At 36.8% G+C, this 21,945-nt stretch overlaps 1 long non-coding RNA gene across 1 annotated transcript; it reads right to left on the minus strand.

The window, feature by feature from the left end:
* Nucleotides 1-17,771: 17,771 nt before the first annotated feature.
* On the minus strand, nt 17,772-21,733 carry LOC131006417 (uncharacterized). The gene is made up of 3 exons (XR_009095519.1): nt 20,997-21,733; nt 18,734-18,796; nt 17,772-18,060 (listed from the first exon to the last, which is right to left on the minus strand). It is a non-coding gene; the product is annotated as an uncharacterized LOC131006417 (long non-coding RNA).
* Between the last annotated feature and the right edge of the window lie 212 nt (nt 21,734-21,945).

Here is a 21,945-nt window from a genome sequence, read left to right on the forward strand (position 1 = left end):
ATGAAGAAGGAGTCCAACATTATTAATTGAATGCAGAATGGCTGGAGAAGGAGAAAGGGGACCTAACCCTGAAGGACATGCGCCACGAATTATACCAGAGCGTAGTGTGGAAGAAAGGTTTCGCAAGCATAATCCACCAACTTTTGATGGCCTCGGTGATCCTCTAGATGCCGAGAGATGGGTAAGAGCTACTGAAAGGATACTCAACCACGTTGGCTGTGGGGATAGGGAGAAACTCACATGTGCAATTTTTCAACTCGTTGATCAGGCTGAATTCTGGTGGGAATCGGTGCGACGAACCTTGACCCCTGAGCAATGGGAAGTGTACACGTGGAATGATTTTAAAGAAAGATTGTATGAAAAGTATATCCCTGGATGCTATAGGAAGAAGAAACAGGATGACTTTTGGAATTTACGACAAGGAAGTATGACAGTCACTGAGTACGACCGAATGTTTAACCAGCATCCGCGATATGCTCCACATCTAGTTGACACGGATGAGAAATGTGCAGAAAAGTTTCGACAAGGTCTGCAGCTTGAGATAGCCGTTCCAATAGCAAGTCAGGGAACGTTAACATATGCTCAATCTTTGAGCAGGGCCCTAAACATCGAAGCAATACTACCAAAAGAAAAAGAGAATGTGTTAGCACAAGCACCGACCCAAGACTATGGAAAAATGAAACGTAAATGGGAAGACGGAAATGAAGGAAACCCAGGAAAAAGAAAGCAACCATGGAGAGGAAATTGGCAACAACAGCAAGGACATACGAAAGGAAAGCCGTTATGTCCAACATGTCAGAAAAATCACTATGGTGAATGTAAGAGAGGTTCCAACGACTGCTTTAGGTGCAAGCAACCAGGGCATTTCGCCAGAGACTGTCCAAACAATAATGAGAACATGAGAATTCCACAACCTCATAACTTTGCCCCTCAAGGACAGAATCAGGTACCAATTGGCAATGAACGACCAAATCAGAGACAACCTGGACGTGCTAGGGCTTATGCTCTTAACCAGCAACAAGCAGCCCAAGCACCTGAAGATTTAGCAGGTACAATCGTCATAAATTGACGTATCTGCTTTAACATCAGGAGCTTCACACTTTTATCTCTACATGCATGTTAAGTTTAAAGCCTATGGTGGTGGAAGCTTTCGAGATGATATATAGAGAATGATAAGGAAGCATGACACGTTAGTCAAAAAAAAAAATGATGAGAAGAGATTGATGGACATATTCGATCGAAAGATCAAAACTTTATGGGGCAAGCGGATTTATTCTGCCTTTATAGAATCACTACGAACGAGAAAGTAAGTGTAGACTAGAAGTCGAGTTTGCTAGCCAGGGTATACCAAATTTCGAGGACGTAATTTCTTTTTAGAGGGGAAGGATGTAACACCCCGATTTTTCCTAATAAGATTTCTCGAGATACTTGAACTTAGAATATTATTTAGGTGAATTTCTCGCCCGGATAAAATTTTTATTGATAAAAAAAGGTATTTCTTTTAATGAAAGATTTTATTAAATTTTACCAAAAGAGATTAAATGCAAGTACGTGACTATGTGAATATATTTCATATTACATTTTATTTTTCAACTACTTTTAATTTGAATTGAGCCCAAATAGAACTACTGTACTTATTTATCTAGTTTGGGTCTTATTTAATTTTGAGTTAAGATTTGTGTGTATTCTATAAGCTCATTTTATTCACTATCTTTTTTCATGACAGCCCACATACTTTTATTAAATCTTATAGATTTTTGACTTTTATTTTTGTAGAGAGATTTATGTGTTATTTTGGCAGCAGCCATTTGTCCTCATTCATCAAAAATTTCAACACGTATCACTCCACCATTCACCACTTCTTAAGCCAATCAGCTTACATGCAATTTTTTTTCCTTCTCAAAATAAATCTGTCAAAACTCAAGATCAAATCATTCACAGTAAACACAATTCTTCCTTCTGTTTTCTCAAATCAAATTCAGCCATACGCCACCATTTTCAACTGCTGCAGCCCATTTTCACCAGCAAGATTTACGAGACAAACATCCACCTAATCAAGGTTTTATTTCTAAACTGAGCTCCTTGTTTACATATCAATGAAGGAAATGAGACGAACATTCACAGCATTATAGTTACAAGATAGGTTACATATGAACTGAAAATTTACTGTATTTGATTTTTGCTCAAACCCTATGCTATGTGTTGACCGGTATGAAGCTTGAACCCTTGCTTTGTATGTGTGAGTCGAGGTCAGCGGACGGCAGTCGCGGTGTCTGCCGGCGGTCGACGGAGCCGCGGTGGCTTCCGATCTGCCAAAGAGGGGGGAAAGGAGATGGGTATTTCAGATTTTTAATTTAGAAAAGGGAAAAAAGATGAGGAAAGGAAAAGGAAAAGGAGAATGGGGAATAAGGGCTTACCTTAAGCTGCCTGATGATGGAAGCGGCGCCGGTGGTGACTCCGGCCTTCGGCTGGAGAAGATGAACCAGGCGCGGCGGCGGCTTACGCCGTGTCTGCGTGTGTATGTGTGTGAGTCAGTGAGAAAGAGAGAAGGTGAGAACGAGGGAGAAAGGGAGATGGCGAGATGAGCGACGGCGCCGTGGTCTCCAGGTCGCGGCGGATCTGCCACGAGAATGAGGAAGCAGGCGGCGGCCCGGCGATGGCGGCGCACCGCGGTGGTGGTGTCTGCTGCGCCTGGGTCCAGCGGCCGAGAGAGCGAGAGAGATAGAGGAGAAGAGAAGGCAGCAGTGCTGCTGCGGTCGCCGCGGCGGCGCTGTTGTTTCCGGAGTGGCTGCCCGCCGCGAGCAGGAGGAGAAGAGAGGGGGCGACGCCGCTGTTGACGCCGGCCAAGAAGGGGCGGCGGCGGCTGCAGATTCGAAAAAAGAGAGAGATGGAGGAGAAGAGAGAGAGAGGTCGGAGAAGAGAGAGGGGGAGGGGACAGCTGCCGGCCTCCGTCGGGCGGCGCCGCCGTCAGGCGGCGGCGGCAGCAGCGTGAAAGGGAGAGAGAGGGGGGGGGTGCGTCTGGGTGTGTGTGTGTGCGTGTGTTTGTGCTGTGTGTGTGCGTGTGTGGGTTGTGTGTGTGTGTGTGTGTGTGATGTTTCTTTTAATAAAGAAGATGGGTCGTGGGCTAGGGTTTTTAGTATTGGGCTATTAAAATTTTGGGCCTATATTATGATTTAACATGGATTGATTTAATTAAAGTATTGGACTGCATTTTTATTTTAGATGTTGGGCTGATTTATTTTTTGTTAAATCATGCTTTGCTTAAAATTATTTAGTTAAGATCTTAATCAATTGATATATTAATATGACTATTTATTTTATTAAGTGTAATTATTTACCTTATGTGATTTTGAGATATGATATGAATTTGCATAGTGAATGATGCAATAAAAATATTTTGATAATTTCGATTTTTAAGATTTTCAATTGAGTTTTGAAAATCCAGGCGTAGAATATTAAGATTTAGCAGCTTTGTAGAATTGTTAGCTCGTACGATATTTTCGCGACCTATTAAGATTAGGTTATCTTGTAGGTCCACTTGTTAGAAGGTTTTAGCACTGGTTTTACAAGAAGAGAATTGTGCAAATTTTATCTACAGGCTTGTCCTATCAAGGTGGATTTTATTTTTCAAAGTATGCTTTGAGTTATTGAACTATACTTGTATTATGCAAATGCAAATGAATATCCATGTTAAAATGTTTCTTATATCTCTATTGTTTAAAGTGCTCCTATGTTATCTAACGATCGGATCCTAGCCGGCGTAGCGATTGGATCGCCCTGGTTAGGATTGTGTACACACAAAGGGGTATTGTGGGCTGCTCCCACTTGCCTCAGATTGTCAGACTTGGGTTACTCCCATTTCTGAAACATGCATGGTAGTGGACCTCTGTGGGCTGCTCCCACATGTTCACATTATAGGTGAAGCACCAATAGAGAAGACTGGAAATGGATCCACAAATTTATTTTAAGTATGCATGGAATGCTTTCAAATATTTCTATGTATACTGTTCATGGCATGGATTATTCTTTTAAATGAATTTTCAAATGTTTTCAAATGGCTAAACCCACTGAGTATATTAGTACTCAGCCCTGCAATTGTTTTCAAAACCTTTTGCAGGTTGAGCGGCAGGTGGTGTCGTGCGAGGCTGAGGGAGGATGTTGCTGTAGTTTCAAATAATAATTTCCGCTGCCATAATATTCACTTAGGTGGATATCTTTTGAGATTGACTCTTTAAATATTCTTAGCCTAATTATTATGAACTCTTTTGGCAATCGCATTCTAACAATTGAACCTCGCATATATGTATGTCTAGTATGAAGTGTTATCTTGTTGTCTCAGACCTCCGAACTTTTGATTCTGGTTGGGAAAATTTCTATCCAAATTGTTGTATTTATTATCCTTCAATTGCGGCACTCTTTTATTAACAATGTATTACCCGAATCTAAGAACATATCACCCATTTTATTCTAACAAAGTCTAGCAATCCCATTAAGTAGCCGTTTCTTATTCTTCCGGGAGTCGGGATGTCACACCCCTTAGCCAGAAAAATAAATTTCAGATTTAATCTTTTATCTATAATGTTTATATAACAGAACAGGACTATTAAAAGACAAGTGACAATTTCACAATAATCAAAATATATAATATTGTTTCGATAAGTCAAAGCCATGTATCCCATGCATGCATATATATATATTCCCAAAATATGTATGAATACTTTCCAAATTCATCAACTATCATATTCGCAATCAATAATATATCCAGTATTAAATGATGTTTCTCAGATAAAATAATTAATGTAATATATATTACAAATCCATTGCATATTATTATGAATATATTTATCAAATCTACCACTCAAGATGCCTATATATAATATATATGACAGACGTACGGTAAAGACGTATTAACTGTACCTCTTAAAATTCATCAATGGGAAATCTTCAGAAACATTTCACACTTGCGTTCGTCCTTTTAGCTCTCACAACAGGTAAATTGAAAACAATTCTTTGAAAAATAAAATCATTCTAAATATATAGAACCTACTAGTGAAAATACATACATCGAGAGAAATAATAGGATAAATTACACTTTTAATCCTCAAGTTTCGATCAATTTTACGATTTAGATCATTATTTCACGATTGACACATAGTCACCAAAAAGAATGAATCGATTTTGAAATCGAAATAGATTTGGTTTTTCTCGTAAAAAAGATTGAGCTGACGGTCGAAATTCCACGTGGATTTCACAAGATACTCCTATAAAAAAGTAGTTCACCATCATGCGATCTATTTATTTCTTTATTTATTTGTGTAATTTATAAAAAAAAAATAGTCATATCATATTTAAGGACACTATCCTACTATAGATTATCCTTGATCATATTAACTTGTTTACCTATTCTATCACATGGTGGGACCCTATCTTCACTCACAATACAATTAATTATCATTATTAATATTATCTTTATGATTGGACCATTTCTCCACTCATAACATACTTAACAACTTTTATTAAAACTCGTGTCATTCCCTCTTAGAAAAATGGGAACATTACTTGCATAATTTGATCGAAATTGTGGATTTAAAAGTGTAATTTTTAAAAATTTAATGAGTGCAATTAATGTATGCGGCATGCAGGGTTGTGGTATGAAGGAGAAGGGCGGACGTGCGCGAGCTGCGAGAAGGATCGGCCAGCATCGTGCACCAACATCTGCCGAAGTGGACTCTATTTCCCGCCATATCTCCTCATCAGCAGCTAGCTATTGCGATCCCACTTATAAAATAAACCATTGGGAGTATTTCTGTAAATGCTTATGGCAGTGCGACGACTTCGCCGCCACTGCCACTGCTAATGCTCGCCCTCCCCTCTCAATTGTCAAATAATATATATGCATGTCTCCTTAATTAATCATATATATATATATATATATATATATATATATATATATATATATACATCAACACTTGTTTCTCTCTTTCTTTTTCATCCAAGAGCTTGTTAATTTGATGCTACAACCATACTATGATCACACAACAACATATATTGTTTATAAAGTTGAAACAGATGACGCATCAGTATATTTGGTCAAGTACGCGCGTATAGCATCTTGGAAAATTAAAGGATGAGTAAATTAAGGTCATATGTACTAATTTAAAAAATTAAAAGAAGAATGAAAATATTTATTTTTTCGTCTTTTTTTTTGGGCAAATAGCATCAAAATCCCGGTAGTTTCGCCAAATTCGCATTTTTCCCTTGACCTTCAAATGGTAGCGTTAAAATCTATGACCGTTGCTCCGATTCTCATTTTTCCCTTAATTACGTTTTCCGGCCATTAATTAGATGACGTGTCACCAACGTGGCACACTTATGCAGAGTAGATTAATTAGAAGCTAAACGACGTCGTTTTACGTCGAACCTAATAGCATCAAAATCCCTGAAGTTTTGCGCGTTTCTCATTTTTCCCTTGACCTTAATTGTTGAGCTTCTTGTTGAGGGTGTCTGGTTTGGTTGAGGAAACAAGGCGGTCGGTGGTGTCGCTGCTGCCCAGCCAAGGGCGGATGGGAGTGGACAAAGAGGTAGATTCAGAGGGTGTTTCAGTTTGAAGGAGTACAATCGAAGGACGAGGCCGACGCTCTTCGCCGGAGTTACGGCGGTGACGGTCTCATGCTTGTTTGTCCGTGGTGGCCGGAAGAGAAGAGAGGAGGGAGATCTATAAAGAGATGAGAGTGATCTGTTAAGAGATGAGAGAGGGGTTAGCGGGAGAGAGGCGGCCTGGTGGCGGCGGCAGGAGAAGAAAAAAGGAGAGTAGAAGGGATCTGTAAAGAGAGTAGAGAGAGGTTAGTGGGAGAGAGGCAGCCGGAGGAGAAGAGAGGAGAGGAGATCTGTAAAGAGAGGAAAGGGGGGTTAGCGGGAGAGAGGGCGGTTGTCAGCCTGGTTGCAGCGGCCAAAGAAAAAGAGACGAGAGGGGGTCTGTAAAGAGAGAAGAGAGAGGTTAGCGGGAGAGATGCAGCCGACGGCCGAAGTAGAAGAGAGGAGAGGGGCAGATCATCATCTCTGAAGAACCCTAATTTCGCCGGAAATTTAATCCTATGTGGATTTCCGACAGCCATGCCATCATAATTTTAAGGGCCGGTCAAATTTTAGGGAAAAATAATAATCGAGATTAAGTTTAAGAATTTAATCACTACGTTTTGAAGGTCAAGGGAAATATGCGAATTTCGCGAAACCACCCGGATTTTGGTGCTATTTCCCCTTTTTTTTGTACCAATTCATGCCAATTTCAAGTGCTAGCTAGTTTTATTTTGACAAATGGTGGGACGAGATGGTTCTAATATATCATTTCATATCCTGAACACTTATCAACAACATACCTTAGGACAAACAGTATAAAATGGAATATTTGTACCATTCGTCTTATGTGCTTGTACGATAGAAAATTGAAATAACATGTAGCACTAATTTGAAAAATAGCACAAATTTGAAATAATATTTTATTTATCTACTTCACGGTACAACAAAATCTATGCTACAAATAGAAGTATAATTCTCACAAAATAACATAAATTAAAATGAAATCACGCAACATTATCCGTCGGTATAGCGTCAACATGTGACTTGGACATAATAACCTCAAAAAATGGCTTATCGCCCAAGAGAGCGCGAGAACAACGTCCATTAACTTCTGCAGAACTTGGCACAGACGAATCGCGGAGAAGGCCAGTTTTTGTTGATTCCAGGGAGGGAGTTTGTTATACGAAACGAAAAAAATTTGTATCATTCGTGCCGCACATATTTCAGATGGATCCCTACTGTTCCAAGAATGGACATGGTACTAGTGGGTATATTTGGACCATTTATTCATCCAGCTGACATAATAGATATTGGTACGTATGAAACAAATTCGTACGATTCCGTTCCCTAATTTCTTAGATTTGAATTTGCATCTCATAACTCTCGTAAATGTGGAACTCTTTGAACTCCTATTTCATCGGATTCTGCATAAAATGAGAATGTTGATGGAGGTGACGAAGAAAATCGGAGAAGAGGCCGTCAGAGATAAAAAGAAAAAGAAAGTGAGAACAAATATAACACAACATGTGTTTTCTTTTTGTACATAAAACAAAGAAGGGCATGGTAATTCTGTCTAAAGCAGTTAAAATTGACTACAGTTTATTGAAATAATGTTGGGTGAACAACTATTGATTTTCACTATCTAGCTAGTGGATATTTCGCACCATTAACACAATCATTTATTATAGCAGTTTATATTTGATTTTCAGATATTTTATAAATTTAATCTAGTTTTGATAATAATAATATTACAATACTTGTTTGGAATATAAACGAGTATATAAATTTTATAGGGGTCCAACATTAATCGACATCCCTACATGAAATTATTTCAATTTTTAATCGTTCCTTATTAACATTATTTGTTATTAACAATTTTTAAAGTGTTTATTTAAAATGGTTCAAATATTATTGTAACAACTTATATTTATAAATTTAAGGTGGTTAAGTTAATTAGCTGACATTACTATATGCATGAATTTGAGATGAAAACAAGTAGTAAAATCACTTTTCGAGTTTATAAGAACGGATATGATCAGACATTAATCTAATGGATCAAGGTGGTAGGACTCTATAACTTTAATATTTCGATTCATCGACGTGCCTTGTCGTGATAAAAACAATTTTAGGTAATTTAACCTTAGCCAGATATTAAGTTATTTTTAGTTTTTCGATTGAAACTCTCGGAGTGATATAACTTAGTCTTATATACCATATCCAGATGAATTTCCAAGGTATAAAATACCGTTTGTTTTGGTTCGGGCCATCTCTATCTAGTTTCGGGTTAATTGGGTGCGGGCTAATCGGACTGGGGATTTTTTCGGGTTATAAATTTTCAACCCTAACCCTAAACGTTCGGGTTTCGGGCTAGCCCATCGGGCTAGTCGGCTTAAATGCGTAAAATAAAATAATCATTTGTATTTTGTTATTTTTAATGATCTAATGTATTATGTTTATTAAATTGCGAATTTATTTAAAAAAAAGAGAAAGCAAAAAACCTAAGAACCCTTGAAAGCACAAGATAGCAGACTAAGGGCCGAGCCTCATTAAAACCTCTCTAAAGAAAACCCAATGGGAAAAACCTTAGAGAGGAAAAAGAGTACTCGTCTATGACGAAACCAACAAGAGGGAAACAAGCGGAAGTGAAACCGCTTCCAGAACTCCGGCCTAACCATTGTCCTGAAGCTGTCCCGGCTTGTTTCCCAAACCAAAAACGCAGACCAAAGCCACATAAGGCAAAGAAGAAAAAAACCATCACGAAGAAGAGAAGAAAAAACAAGAACCAAAAACGAAGACGAACATACGCAACAGAAAAGAAAACAGCAGCAAACAAACCAAAAGGCAGCTCCACCATCATCAACGAAGGAAACGGCAGAAGCAAAGACCAAACCAAAGATCTTGCCAGAAAACTCCTGTCGCTGTCTAAAACACGACGCAACCAACGGAATCCGACTCCATATGGCCCAGTATCTAGCGCACCAGAAAACTGAAAAAGACCATGTGGAACATTCCCACAAACAACCGCCAACGCAAGCCATCAACGCATACGAGTATGAATGTGAGTTGCCATATCAAGCCTCACAGCTTCCTTAATCTCCTCAATGGCGTAAGGCCACCAGCCTTCATCTCTACTATAGTTAGCCATAATATCAGCAGCTTTGTTTCCTTCCCGATAAATGTGAGAAATCTGAAGCTTAAACGCAGGAAGGAGACAAAGAACCTTACGCCATAACGCGATGAAACGCCAAGGCACCGCAGTAGAACGCTCCCCAAGCAGATGCACAATGTACATAGAATCAGACTCAACCCATAAATGAAGCCATCCCCGATCATGAGCAATGAAAATGGCTCTGATTACCGCAAGAAGCTCCGCTTCAAAGGCAAAACCAACGCCACCCTTATAATGATAACAGCCACGGACCCAATTAAAGTTATCTCGGAAGACTCCACCAGCCGCAATATTTCCCGGAGCACTAGGGCTGGGAATCGGGTCGGGTTCGGGTACCCGAACCCGAAAATACCCTAAACTTGCTACCCGAACCCGAACCCGAATTTGAAATCGGGTACCCTAATACCCGACTCGGGTACCCGAGTCGGGTATTCGGGTACCCGAAATTACCCGGTCAAAATGAGCTCTTCCAAGTCAATCGGATATTTCGGGTATTAGGGTACCCGAATTACCCGATTTTGATATTAGGGTACCCTAATACCCGAAAAATACCCTATTTTTAAATAAAAAAAATTTAAAATGTAAATACTTATTCATCACTTCTTTGGAGAGCTTCCTCTCATCTGAGACCGAGTTCGCCTCCGAATCTTCAACGCCGCCGCCGCCGCAGCTCTGTTTCGTCGGCGCTTTTCCGTGAATTTCCTTCGAGCTGTTGTCCCTCGAGAACAGATTCACGAGCGGCGGCGCTTCTTCAACCTTGAATTTCACGAAGAATTTCCCGCTCGTTGTTTTCCCCTGATTTTCTCTCTCTGCAATCTTCGGCGGCGTGCCGGAACTGTCAGGCGTCTCCGGATTCTCGCCATTGACGGATTTCGATTTCTTCAGCTTGAGGAAGAGCACACGGAATTTGGAGGCGGATTTCCCGAGAAAAACGGGGAATTTGGGGTTCTCTTCTTCGGCGCCGTTGAGCAGAATGCTGGAAGGCTCAATCGTCACCAAATCCCCTTTGAAAAATAGGTCGTCTGGACTCTGAGGGAGAGAGCGCGGCGTTCTGATCCGTACACTCATTGCTAGTGAGAGAAAATTTGAGCTCCGTTTCATCTTTCTCTTCTTCCTCGTCGTCGTTTTCGTGCACCGAAATTTCTTCGCTTTCAGTTTCGTGCACCTGCACCTGCGGCGGCGAACGGCTGCTGCGCGGCTGCAGGGGCGAGGGGCTGGGATGGAGCCGACGCCGGGCTGGCGAGGGGCGAGTGGGGCGGCCGAGAGGTTAGGGCCGGCGCCGGCGGGCTGGGACCAGGGGCGAGTTGGGAATTGGGTTTGGGAGGGATGAATCCTTTGGGAACAGGGGGTTGGGGGCGGGCCGCGGGCGGGAGGGAGGATCCGAATATTTAATAATTAATTTAATTAAATAATTTTAAATTTATTAATTAAAAATAATCGGGTAATTCGGGTATACCCGATACCCGATCGGGTATACCCGATACCCGATTATTTTGTCCCCGAACTACCCGAACCCGTACCCGATCCCGAAAAAATCGGGTATCGGGTACCCTATACCCGATTTTTTCGGGTCGGGTATCGGGTACCCGATTACCCGAACCCGAAATTCCCAGCCCTACGGAGCACCCATCGCAGAGCCGTCCGTGTTAACTTTAATCCAAGGGGACGCTGGAGGCCACCAGTGCACGTCGATGAAATCCGGAGGAGGAGCAGCACGTGTAGCAACACCAATCGATCTGAGAATAGTATAATCTTTCCAAGAATTATTCATATGACCAAGACTAAAATTATTCTCCATCTCCTTAAAGCCGACTTTGACAACATGTATGATCCGCCTTTGATCAAACCGTTTGTTATCAAAGAGATCTAATGTATTATGTATAAAATATACATAGAAATCAAAGATATAAATTATATAGCAAGCATGAAATGTTAAAATATAAGATATTGAAAAAAACATCAAGATTGCATAACATATAAAATAAGTTGGTAACAATAAAATGTTCAACTTTGTTAACGAAAAAACAATAAAATATCTAACAATAGTTTGAATTCATAGAAGTAAAGCATCTAAAAAATACAGAAAAGTGAAATGATGAGACTTTATAATATTTTTTTATTTTTTTTATTTTTATATCTAAATATTTAATATTAAGTATTCGGGTTTCGGGCTAGTCCATCGGGTTAGTCGGGCCGGCCCTATCGGGTGCCGGGCTATTCGGTTACGAGCTAATCGGGTTGAAAATATTCAACCCTTACCCTCACGGGTGGCGGGTTAATCGGGTCAGCCCACGGGTTTCGGGCTAGAATGACATCCCTATGTATAACCATGGTAATTAATTGTATAGTGCAATCTTACCGTCATTAGCAAAAGAGGTCTTAAAATGTTAATAAGTGTTGAGATGGTTTGATGCACGATACAATAACTAACAAGGCGTGTACGATGAAATTTTTTGATATATTATGAGGTAATTTTATAATTATTTTTTTTATAATTTATAGAAATCTTTTAATTTCTCAATTTAATACTTTCATGTTATATTTCAAATAACATCTCTGATCGAGCTTAGACTCTTAACTCCTAGTTTTATGCTAATTAATTTCAATTATCACAAGCATTTTACAAATTTTGTGATCCAAATGTGTGTAGTCTGACTTGTTATCCTATTATTCGGATTTCAACAAGGTTTTTCCCTATTTATTTCAATGAATTGGTCGCATTTCGATTATAGTTATTTTCTTCAAGAATTAGAGTGTGACAATATTGTTTGGGGGTGAGTACAATGGACTCACTAGTGGTGGTGCATTTATCCATATTATATGAAATACATATAAAAAGAAAATGATTCGTAGAATTATTCACCTAGCCCGCAAGCCACGCCCTTATTCTTAAGATAGCTTGTAGGCTAAATCACATCATCCGTAGACTATGAGATCATTCTAATAACAGCCCGATGACAAAAATCACATAACTTGTAGATCATGAGCTTATTCTTAACATAAATAATTGAGTAAAACATATAATAAGAATAAATGACTTAAATAATTAACCCCACCTTCACCCGTCAATTTTTTTTAACTTTCTTATTTTATTTTATTTTATGCATAATTTTGTATACAAAAATCATATAATGTATAAACACAAAAATGCATAACATTGTACGTGAAAAATGCATTGCATTGTATACAAAAATATATTGCATTTTGCAACTGACCAGGTATTTCTCACCACCCACCTGCCTGCCTGCCCCTCACCCCCTCATCGAAATTTCTGTGTGCGTATTTTTGTGTTTATACATATGCATTTTTCTGTGCAAAATTATGCGAATATATATATATATATATATATATATATATATATATATTTAAAAGTTTAAAAAAAAATTGACCGGGGGTTTGGGTGGGTGGGTGCGGGTGTGGGTGTGGGTGGCGAGAAATACCAGATCGATGCAAATGCAATGCATTTTTGTGTAGAATATTATGCATTTTTTGTATGCAATGTTATGCATTTTTGTTTGAAAATTTATGCATAAAAAACATATCAGGTTCAAAAAATCTAAAAAAAAATCAACATTTTTTTTAAATATTCAAAATTTTTATTTCGATTTTACACGTGCATGGATTTTGCCTTGAAAGACTTTGGAAGCTCTTTGCCACGTGTTACAATCTTGATGCGCCACATTGACAAATATGTGGTTCAAAATTGATACTACATAATCCCTCCATTCATGAAAGAACTTCATATTTTTTCTTTTTGGGACGTCCATAAAAAAACTTTCTACCTATTTTTGTACTATACCCCACCACTTATAATTACTCTTATTTTTCACTTTTCACAACTCTCAATATTAATTAATTATAACATCTTTTCACCGCTCCCAATATAGTCAACTACCTTTTATTCACTCTCAATATACTCAACAACATTTTTTTAAAAAATCCGTGACACTCCATCATAGGAAGTTCTTTCATGGACGGAGAGAGTATTACCTAAGGCTTAGATACTACATGATCTCTTTCCTATATATGTAAGGAGAGGTTCCTGTGAGAATGTCATATTTTTGTGACACCTAAGAACTAATCACAGCCATTGATTTGGATAGATCCAACGATTTGTTAAACAATAAGACATGAACATCGTTGTTCATATATGCCCATTTGTTCATATATTTTTTGTATTTGTTCTGGTTCATAATGAACATCGTTGTTCGTGTGTTTTTTGTTCATGTATATGTATTTGTTCATGATTTTTCGTTCTCACAAAAAGATAAATTCTCACAGGATCCCAACCCTAGATATATATATATATATATATATATATATATATTAAATAGTTGCGCTCCAATGAGAACCTTATTTTTCAATGAATAAGACATATATACTAATGAACAAGGTTGTATATACTGATGAATAACGAAATTTAAAATATTTCGCTCACTCTAGGATTCGAACCCTGAGAGCAAAAATTGTCTTCTAGGTACAATATCAGCCATAGGATTGATAAAATAAACGCACGAGATCGTGTCTAAGATCTCACTAAAAATAGGGGGTCATATTGGAGCGCTCCTCTAAATAAATAAATAAATATATATATATATATATATATATATATATATATATATATATATATATATATATATATATATATACACACACCGTAAGTCAAGCTTATGTCTAAAATTTTTAAAGGGTATATGGGCAGCTGTTAGAACACCTAGCTTTTGGTTATCTTCTTCAACGAGAAGAAAGAGAGAGAATAGAAGAGGAAAGAAAATTACAGGTAAATGAATCGGTGGCTATGGAAAAATGAAGAATAAAGGGCATGTTTGTTTGTAGGAAAGTAATATGAAATGGGATTGTTATTCCCAAGAAAATGATTCCATCGAAAATGAATCCTAATAGATTCATTATCCAGTGTTTGGAATATCAAAACTAATTGTTAGGATTCTGGATTGTATCATTAAATAAATATATTTAATTAATATATGTAAGAATTAAAGTGATATTTACACTTAATTTTCAATAATTCAGAATATAATTTTCGAGGTTTAAAAAATTATTTTCAATAATTCAGAATATAATTGATAGTGTGAAAATAGTTCGGGGTTTAAAGTGATATTTACCCTTAATTTTATAGTTACAACAAAGTACATTATTAAGATTAACTAAATGATTTATAATTCTAAAATTAAATTCATTTTTTTGTCTTAGATAATAATAATAATAATAATAATAATAATAATAATAATAATAATAATAATAATAATAATAATAATAATAATAATAATAATAATAATAATAATAATAATAATAATAACAATAAGTATGATTCATAATTATAAGAATTAAATTATGATTTCTTAAAATAATTCATGAATTAATCAATTAATAATAATAATAATAATAATAATAATAATAAGTATGATTCATAATTCTAAAAATTAAATTATGATTTTCTTAAAATAATAATAATAATAATAATAATAATAATAATAATAATAATAATAATAATAATAATAATAATAATAATAATAATTTTCATTTTATAAAAAAATAATATTGGATATATATGTAAGTAAGAATCCTGAGAATGAGGAAAAAGAATACCTAAGAAAAGTTAGGAATAAGAATCTTGGAAAGTTGTACTACTTTTCTTGTTTTCAGGATTCTGATTACTTTCTCTATCTGACAAAACTTTAACCAAACACAAGAATTTAATATTTTGGAATCAGATTACTTTCTTAGGACAGAATCTGTGCCAAACAAACATGCCCAAAGTCGTTTCTCTATAGAAGCAGTACAAAGAAAGAATAAGTATTACCTCACCTAAATGGCTCGCTGGCTCGGTAATGATTGGTTTTGAGTGTAAGAAAGAAATAAGGTAAAAAAACCTCTATTTATTCCAGAATCTTAAGTTTATTTTTGGAAAAATACTTAATCAAGACAATCTTTCAGAATGACAAGATGAATTAGGGTACTCAATCTTCATCAATCATGATGTTGAGTAAAAGCAATTGGCGATAAAGAATATTTTGGTGAAATCACTTATTTTATTTGGGCTCAAGCAATGAACTTCAAAAATTAAAAGAATTGAACTTCATTAAAAGTATAATTATTTGGATTTTAATAGGTAGTATTTTTTTAACATATATGAATTCCTTAATGGAAACAATAAAAAAATCATAATAATAATAAACAAAATAAATAATACTTTGAATTTCTTAGAATTAAATGCTTATATATGCTCATGCAATATCTAAGCGCGAGTCGTAAGACTTAAACTTTAATTAAATTAAATAATTAAAGAATATAAATTTTGTAGTTAAAAGATTTTCGGGTCACTACAGTTCTGCAAACAAAACATGAAAGGGATGGGAGAATGTTTCCTTACCTTGAAGCTTGACCAGGAAACAATTTGATAAATATATGGTTGAAGTGGAGTAGAGGTTTCAAAGAAAGGAAAGTTAGATAAGGATGAATTGAGTTCACATAACTATTAACAGATAAAGTGCGTTCTCTTTGATTATAAATTTATCATATTTATATAATTAAGGGTACGTTATTTTTTTTATAGGAAAGAGTGGAAAATATATATTTATCTTTTCTCAACTATTTTCATATGTTATGTAGAAAATATATTTTTTTTTCGAACATGATGGAAAAGAATTCGGACAACCCCTTCCCTCATTTTCACTCAAATTAATGATAATATTATCATGGGGAATATTTTCACTCAAATTAATGATAATATTATCGTGAGTGAAAAGGATCGGAACTTGTTTGATGCTTCTATTGCTCGTTAGATGTCTGATCCGAGATCGTATTTGGAGTTGTAAGTTTGGTGATTTTTGCATGTTGTTATGTAGGTGTTTTTGGCACTAAAGTGACCTTTTGTAAGGGACGGAGTACTCCTTATAATCTAATTGTGTTCTTAATATTTTTCTTTTTCTGATAAAAAAAAATACAAATATGTACTCCACTCTAATAAGATAATATACTTATTAAATAGAATCACTCTAGCATCAACACACATCAGCCCATTTTCTTTATGGACCTTCCCATTTATAGGCCCACTTCATGCATTAACAAGAAAATCAATTAAATACTTCAACATAAATTCCCTTGTAGCACTAAAGTACTTAATATATATATCTTGAGCGCATAATTCATTTATAAAATTAATAAATCATTAGATTTTAATGACTCTGTATTTATTAAAGGAATGCAGAATTCTAATTATCATAATTAAGCCTTTAATTTGTGATTAAAAGTCGATTGACAATTTATCACTACTCAAAACATAAAATAGTTACTAATTTATGTTTTAAAATGAGTTTTTATTTCATCAAATCTTACTAGTATTATTTATATATTAATATAACAATATATGAATAGTTAATGGAAATAGAATACTATTGTCTATTTAAATTATAGGCTGAAAAAATGTTGCTCGATATTTGTTGACGTGTCTAAATATAGACTAGCGAGTGAAACTTGAATTAGCCACAAAAAATAATTTCCGATTAATTTAATTATCTATAATGGCTGTGTAATAAGACAATTTAAGACAAATGAGAATTTCAACATAATCTGACATATAATGTTGTAGTAGCCCGCTCTTTTATTATATTCAATAATATGATAATTATTATTTCATCTTTCAGTAAATCAAGCCCAGTAATTATTTATGATTTAAATTCAGCTTATGACACTGGATTATTTTCTAATAGAAGCAAGGTTATTATTTTATTTCTACGCCAATTCGCGTGAGTAAAACCGCGATGAGAATTATTGAGTAAACCAATAATTATTCATTTCAGATGCATAACTGACTTAGCTAAGTCATGTTATTTATTAATCACAATAGAGTTATTTTTCTATTTTTATTATTATTTCTTGAGTCGTGAATTTTGTCACGACCGGCCTTAATTAAGGATAATTAATCCGGGAAAACCATGACTGGGGAAGGGAAATTAAGAAGCGGGTTTAGAAAGGGGCGCATAAAAGAATACTCAAAGAGCTTGAATATGCGTGAAATATTCCTTAAAAAGGAAAAAGGCATAGTTCGCATAAAAAGGGTACTCAAAGAACTTGTATACGCTTTATATTCCTTAAAAAGGAAAAAGGCATCGTTAGGGGCTTGGCTAAAACATTATCAGAGTTTGCAACGGAAGGCGTAACTGAAATAATCAGTGTTTACAGCGGAATGCATAACTGAGATACATGTATGAAGACATGTATCCTTTCTGAGCCTACTTTAAGTTTGACAAAAACTCCACTCAGCAACAACACTTCAACGCCCATCACAGCTCAACCTGCACAAACATAAACATCGAAGGGCTAAGTACAAGAGTACTTAGTGGGCAGTTGCCAAGCATATAACATAACATCATTAACAATTTCACAATATCGCATAAGAGGCATGAGTTTCTTTCATATTCTTTGCTCATTAAACATTTCCAAATTCTTAAATAGCATAAGGGCATTCTTCATCATCAATCTTCATTAACAAACATCGTGTCGTGGAGAAGGCCTTCCCCAACGAACACGGGCATCGCACCGTGAGGGGGAGCCTCCCTCAGCAGTCACGGCATCGTACTATTGAGGGAGGCCTCCCCCAATAGACGCTGTAACACTGGCATACTGGCATACTGGCATCGCGCCGCGAGAGAGGCCTCTCTCAGCGGACACGGGCATCGCGCCGTGAGGAAGGCCCTCCTCAGCGGACACGGCATCGTACTGTTGAGGGAGGCCTCCCCCAACAGACGCAAGCATCAAACATAAGCATAAACTTATCAGCATAAAGCATTCAAGCGTAAATAAGCGTAATCAAGCGTAAATTACATAGGCGTAAATCATTTAACGTGCAGCATAATAAAACTTAACTCATTTAAGCGTAATAAAGCATACCACACTTGAAGATCCAATTTGCATTTTAAAAGCATAACACTTGCATAACATCTTATTTACGCGTAAGAAATTGCCCACCTGATAGCAAAGTTTTGCTAAGGTACTCTAACTCCTTGTGTAGTTCTTACTCTTGCGCTTGACCTTAATCACGAGAATATAAAATAAGACATTGCCTCAAGGAAAATTCTCAATTAATGAGAAAGCGTAATTTAACTATGCATGAATCTTGTATGCATGAACTAACATTTTCGAACGATATTCGGGGCATCCTACTATTTATCCTCGTTAATAGATTTAACTAACTTCCGTCCAACGCGGTCGAATAGAACTGTGATTCTTCCTTTCCCATCGGAATATTCTAATTGTAAAATAGATCTCGCATTTGTACTCGATCGAAAATAAAGAACTAACTCGGCTTTAATCGAGGTGTGATCTCGTAAAAATTATCGGGCTTTTCAAAATTTAATAAATAATTGAAAACATTTCTCTTGAGTTAAGAACACCAACAATATTCTTACTCGTCTTTCTTTAATAATTGGATTTATAATTAAAACCAATTAAATACTTTTATTGCAATTAAAAATACAATTTCATGTTATGCTTAGCATATAATAAGTAATTTTACTTAAAATATGTACATAATAATAATACAATATTATTATTATTATATAAATCATCTTTTGAGAAAAATAATTAATTAAACTAAATAAATAGTCTAATTAATAAGTATCCATTTTTCTTTGAACTGCAGCACAATTAAATAATAAGGTAGCCCCTTTCTTTTTTAAAAAAAAAATAAGCCCAATGTTTCAATGTAAATCAGGGCCCAAAGATTTTAATAAAATCGGCCCATAGTCAAAGCCCATTACCATTTAAACACAAGCCCAATCTTTTAAAAGATAAAGGCCCAATTAAAATAAATGAATAGGCCCAAATTCCATTTAAAAATCGGCCCATTACTTATTAAAAATCGGCCCAAGACTCGGCCCAAAATAAAGAAATAACACGGCCCAGATGATTTAATTCGGCCCAAAATAGGTGCCCAAAATAATTAAAAGCCCAAGTAAAATAAATGAAGAGGCCCAAATCTAAAAATTTTCGGCCCAACTGAAAAAAAAAAAACAAGGCCCAATTATTTAAAATTTGAGAGCCCAACTCTCTTTCTCTCCCAACAACTCTCGGTCCATCCCTTTTCTCTCTCAAGGAGCCGATCTCTCTCTCTAATTTCTCAAATCAGACGCCACCCAATACCCCTCTCCCTCTCTCTCGATCAGCCCCCAGCCGAGGAGTACGCCGCCTCCAATTCCGGTCGTTCTAGTCGGCGCTGCGCCTGAGCCCGCGCTCTTCTCCTCTCTCTAAATCATCTTCTCCACTGTTCTTCCGCTGAATTCGTCCATGGCAAAAAGGCGAGCCCTGAAACGAGCCCTAACTCAAGAAGTCATCGCCGCTGTCGCTACTACTCCTTCGCCCGGAATCGGCGATTCAGCCGGCGCTCTCTCATCCTGTCATCTCAATTCATCAATTCCCCAACATAACTCCCCCTATCTCCAAAATCGAAAACACATCGCAGCACCACTTCTTCTTCCTCGAAGATTCACCGCCGCCGCTGGCACCTTAAGCTCCGGCGAAATCGGCATCAAGTCGTTGGAGTACCGGCGAGGCTGCAGCCGGCCACTGGCGCTGCTCCCTTCGTCTGCTCACCTCTCCTCCCTCACCATTCTCGATTGAGGCAAAAGGGATGAGCAGTCCGCCGCTGCCTTCTTATAAATCCGGCGAGCGGCTGCGTCCTTCTCTCCGGCGCAGGTCGACGCCTTCGCATCGGAGCTCCTTTCTGGTTTGGTCCGGCGAGCAGCAAGCACGCAGGTGCGCCTCCGATACATGTCTTCCAGAGTTAGCGTCGGCTCTCGATTCTTTATGAAGCATCGTCGTGCACGTCCTCCAGATATGTCGTGATCGTCTACGGCTCCGTTACCTCGACAAAGCAGGGCAGTCATTGCTTCTCAGTGTTCGTCACGGCAGCAGGGGTTCGCCGTCCCCTTGGGTTCGTCCGAACCGGCAGCCGGCACTACATCTTAAAGCTAAGTCCTAATCTCTTATCTCAGTTGATGTTCAGTTGGTAATGGTCTGGGAAAAACTCTTATAGCTTGTTGTTCTAGAGTGCAGCCTATTTGTGAAGTTTATAATTCCTTCTGTTGTAAAGTAATTCTCTATTGTACAACATATCTTGGCTATTTCGTGTATATGAACTGTGATTATGTAAGGAATTAATGGCGTGTGGCTTTGCTACTGCATCATAAAAATTCTTATGCATATATCTTATGAAAAGAATACATATACATACTGATTGTATATGCAGATGCCTTGATGAGATATTGAATGTGTATGCCTTGTTCATGTGGTGAGTTGAAACTGGAACAATTGGTTGTTTAAAACATACTGTAAAAATGAAATCAGCGAGAAGGTTACAAGATGGAACCTTAAGTTGAGCTACTGAAAACCTGAATGTTTTGGCTTTAAGGAAATTGACATATTAATTGAATTGAAGAATGAAACCTTTTATGAAAAGATCCCGCTGTTGCTGTTGTTAATCTGATGGACGATGGAAGTTCGGATCAACCAGCTGATGAAATTCTTGGTTGTGAGAGAAAACTTATGAATTGATAGACGTGTGGGGATAAAAGGGCATGGTATAAAGTGGTAGATGGTGGAAGGAAATGTTGGAAACAAAGGATGGTGGCAACACTTTTTCTTTTCTTTTCTTTTCTTTTTATTCTTCTTTATGCAAATGCTAAATTATTGTGGTGTAATTGGAAGGTATGAACGAAAATTGGTTGTAATAGTTTGTAAAGTATGAGAATGAGATTGATGAATAAATGAAGTATATCCTCATGCCTTGGTGATGCTAAAAAAATTAATATGAATCTAGATTAAATCCGTAGATTTAATTAACTCCCGAGTCGAAAATAATCCACGACTTAAGTAATTATATAAAAATAAATTCTAATTCCATCTTGATTAAATAAATAACGTGACTTCGCTAAGTCAGTTATAACTTTTGAAAAATATCACTGACTGCTTCAATAATATAAATTCAAGATCATAAGCTGAATTCATATCCGGATAATAATCGGTTCCATTCACTGATGAAAATAATAAATACGAAATACTGGATTTAATATATATATAAAAGAGCGGGTCACTACATACTACCCCTCTTAACAAAAATTTCGTCCCGAAATTTGCATATCTCTGCTAAAACAGTTTGGGGTATTTCTCCTTCATCTTGTCTT

The sequence above is a fragment of the Salvia miltiorrhiza genome, chromosome 1 (assembly GCF_028751815.1).
Source record: "Salvia miltiorrhiza cultivar Shanhuang (shh) chromosome 1, IMPLAD_Smil_shh, whole genome shotgun sequence".
Lineage (NCBI taxonomy): Eukaryota > Viridiplantae > Streptophyta > Magnoliopsida > Lamiales > Lamiaceae > Salvia > Salvia miltiorrhiza.